The sequence below is a fragment of the Anopheles marshallii genome, assembly GCF_943734725.1.
Source record: "Anopheles marshallii chromosome X unlocalized genomic scaffold, idAnoMarsDA_429_01 X_unloc_4, whole genome shotgun sequence".
In the NCBI taxonomy this organism is placed as follows: Eukaryota; Metazoa; Arthropoda; class Insecta; order Diptera; family Culicidae; genus Anopheles; species Anopheles marshallii.
The window spans coordinates 703,639-707,421 of record NW_026525887.1 but is presented as its reverse complement, the minus strand read 5'-3'; positions in this window follow the sequence as shown (position 1 = coordinate 707,421).

Genomic DNA, 3,783 nt, shown 5'->3' with positions numbered 1-3,783 from the left:
TGGTAGGTGGGAGGTAGGGTGGGTGGTAGGTAATGGTTGACTGGCAGGTTGTGGGTGGGTGGCTGACACGGGGTGGTGGGTGGTAGGTGGGAGGTAGGGTGGGTGGTAGGTAATGGTTGACTGGTAGGTTGTGGATGGGTGGCTGACACGGGGTGGTGGGTGATAGGTGAGTGGTAGGGTGGGTGGTAGGTAATGGTTGACTGGTAGGTTGTGGGTGGGCGGTTGAGGTGGTGGGAGGTAGGGTGGGTGGTAGGTAATGGGTGACTGGTAGGTTGTGGGTGGATGGCTGACACGGGGTGGTGGGTGGTAGGTGGGAGGTAGGGTGGGTGGTAGGTAATGGGTAACTGGTAGGTTGTGGGTGGGTGGCTGACACGGGGTGGTGGGTGGTAGGTGGGAGGTAGGGTGGGTGGTTGGTAATGGGTGACTGGTAGGTTGTGGGTTGGTGGCTGACACGGGGTGGTGGGTGGTAGGTGGGCGGTAGGGTGGGTGGTAGGTGGGAGATAAGGTGGATGGTAGGTAATGGGTGACTGGTAGGTTGTGGGTGGATGGCTGACACGGGGTGGTGGGTGGTAGGTGGGAGGTAGGGTGGGTGGTAGGTAATGGGTGACTGGTAGGTTGTGGGTGGGTGGCTGACACGGGGTGGTGGGTGATAGGTGGGAGGTAGGGTGGGTGGTAGGTTATGGGTGACTGGTAGGTTGTGGGTGGATGGCTGACACGGGGTGGTGGGTGGTAGGTGGGAGGTAGGGTGGGTGGTAGGTAATGGGTGACTGGTAGGTTGTGGTTGGATGGCTGACACGGGGTGGTGGGTGGTAGGTGGGAGGTAGGGTGGGTGGTAGGTTATGGGTAACTGGTAGGTTGTGGGTGGGTGGCTGACACGGGGTGGTGGGTGGTAGGTGGGAGGTAGGGTGGGTGGTAGGTAATGGGTGACTGGTAGGTTGTGGGTGGGTGGCTGACACGGGGTGGTGGGTGGTAGGTGGGAGGTAGGGTGGGTGGTAGGTAATGGGTGACTGGTAGGTTGTGGGTGGGTGGCTGACACGGGGTGGTGGGTGGTAGGTGGGAGGTAGGGTGGGTGGTAGGTAATGGTTGACTGGTAGGTTGTGGATGGGTGGCTGACACGGGGTGGTGGGTGATAGGTGAGTGGTAGGGTGGGTGGTAGGTAATGGTTGACTGGTAGGTTGTGGGTGGGCGGCTGATGTGGTGGGAGGTAGGGTGGGTGGTAGGTAATGGGTGACTGGTAGGTTGTGGGTGGATGGCTGACACGGGGTGGTGGGTGGTAGGTGGGAGGTAGGGTGGGTGGTAGGTAATGGGTAACTGGTAGGTTGTGGGTGGGTGGCTGACACGGGGTGGTGGGTGGTAGGTGGGAGGTAGGGTGGGTGGTTGGTAATGGGTGACTGGTAGGTTGTGGGTGGGTGGCTGACACGGGGTGGTGGGTGGTAGGTGGGCGGTAGGGTGGGTGGTAGGTGGGAGGTAGGGTGGGTGGTAGGTAATGGGTGACTGGTAGGTTGTGGGTGGGTGGCTGACACGGGGTGGTGGGTGATAGGTGGGAGGTAGGGTGGGTGGTAGGTAATGGGTGACTGGTAGGTTGTGGTTGGATGGCTGACACGGGGTGGTGGGTGGTAAGTGGGAGGTAGGGTGGGTGGTAGGTAATGGGTGACTGGTAGGTTGTGGGTGGGTGGCTGACACGGGGTGGTGGGTGGTAGGTGGGAGGTAGGGTGGGTGGTAGGTAATGGGTGACTGGTAGGTTGTGGGTGGGTGGCTGACACGGGGTGGTGGGTGGTAGGTAATGGTTGACTGGTAGGTTGTGGATGGGTGGCTGACACGGGGTGGTGGGTGATAGGCGAGTGGTAGGGTGGGTGGTAGGTAATGGTTGACTGGTAGGTTGTGGGTGGGCGGCTGAGGTGGTGGGAGGTAGGGTGGGTGGTAGGTAATGGGTAACTGGTAGGTTGTGGGTGGGTGGCTGACACGGGGTGGTGGGTGGTAGGTGGGTGGTAGGGTGGGTGGTAGGTAATGGGTGACTGGTAGGTTGTGGGTGGATGGCTGACACGGGGTGGTGGGTGGTAGGTGGGGGGTAGGGTGGGTGGTAGGTGGGAGATAGGGTGGATGGTAGGTTATGGGTAACTGGTAGGTTGTGGGTGGATGGCTGACACGGGGTGGTGGGTGGTAGGTAGGAGGTAGGGTGGGTGGTAGGTAATGGGTGACTGGTAGGTTGTGGGTGGATGGCTGACACGGGGTGGTTGGAGGTAGGTAGGAGGTAGGGTGGGTGGTAGGTAATGGGTGACTGGTAGGTTGTGGGTGGGTGGCTGACACGGGGTGGTGGGTGGTAGGTGGGAGGTAGGGTGGGTGGTATTTTATGGGAAACTGGTAGGTTGTGGGTGGGTGGCTGACACGGGGTGGTGGGTGGTAGGTGGGAGGTAGGGTGGGTGGTAGGTAATGGGTGACTGGTAGGTTGTGGGTGGGTGGCTGACACGGGGTGGTGGGTGGTAGGTGGGAGGTAGGGTGGGTGGTAGGTAATGGTTGACTGGCAGGTTGTGGGTGGGTGGCTGACACGGGGTGGTGGGTGGTAGGTGGGAGGTAGGGTGGGTGGTAGGTAATGGGTGACTGGTAGGTTGTGGGTGGGTGGCTGACACGGGGTGGTGGGTGATAGGTGAGTGGTAGGGTGGGTGGTAGGTAATGGTTGACTGGTAGGTTGTGGGTGGGCGGTTGAGGTGGTGGGAGGTAGGGTGGGTGGTAGGTAATGGGTGACTGGTAGGTTGTGGGTGGATGGCTGACACGGGGTGGTGGGTGGTAGGTGGGAGGTAGGGTGGGTGGTAGGTAATGGGTGACTGGTAGGTTGTGGGTGGGTGGCTGACACGGGGTGGTGGGTGGTAGGTGGGAGGTAGGGTGGGTGGTAGGTAATGGGTGACTGGTGGGTTGTGGGTTGGTGGCTGACACGGGGTGGTGGGTGGTAGGTGGGCGGTAGGGTGGGTGGTAGGTGGGAGATAAGGTGGATGGTAGGTAATGGGTGACTGGTAGGTTGTGGGTGGATGGCTGACACGGGGTGGTGGGTGGTAGGTGGGAGGTAGGGTGGGTGGTAGGTAATGGGTGACTGGTAGGTTGTGGGTGGGTGGCTGACACGGGGTGGTGGGTGATAGGTGGGAGGTAGGGTGGGTGGTAGGTTATGGGTGACTGGTAGGTTGTGGGTGGATGGCTGACACGGGGTGGTGGGTGGTAGGTGGGAGGTAGGGTGGGTGGTAGGTAATGGGTGACTGGTAGGTTGTGGTTGGATGGCTGACACGGGGTGGTGGGTGGTAGGTGGGAGGTAGGGTGGGTGGTAGGTTATGGGTAACTGGTAGGTTGTGGGTGGGTGGCTGACACGGGGTGGTGGGTGGTAGGTGGGAGGTAGGGTGGGTGGTAGGTAATGGGTGACTGGTAGGTTGTGGGTGGGTGGCTGACACGGGGTGGTGGGTGGTAGGTGGGAGGTAGGGTGGGTGGTAGGTAATGGGTGACTGGTAGGTTGTGGGTGGGTGGCTGACACGGGGTGGTGGGTGGTAGGTGGGAGGTAGGGTGGGTGGTAGGTAATGGTTGACTGGTAGGTTGTGGATGGGTGGCTGACACGGGGTGGTGGGTGATAGGTGAGTGGTAGGGTGGGTGGTAGGTAATGGTTGACTGGTAGGTTGTGGGTGGGCGGCTGATGTGGTGGGAGGTAGGGTGGGTGGTAGGTAATGGGTGACTGGTAGGTTGTGGGTGGATGGCTGACACGGGGTGGTGGGTGGTAGGTGGGAGGTAGGGTGGGTGGTAGGTAAT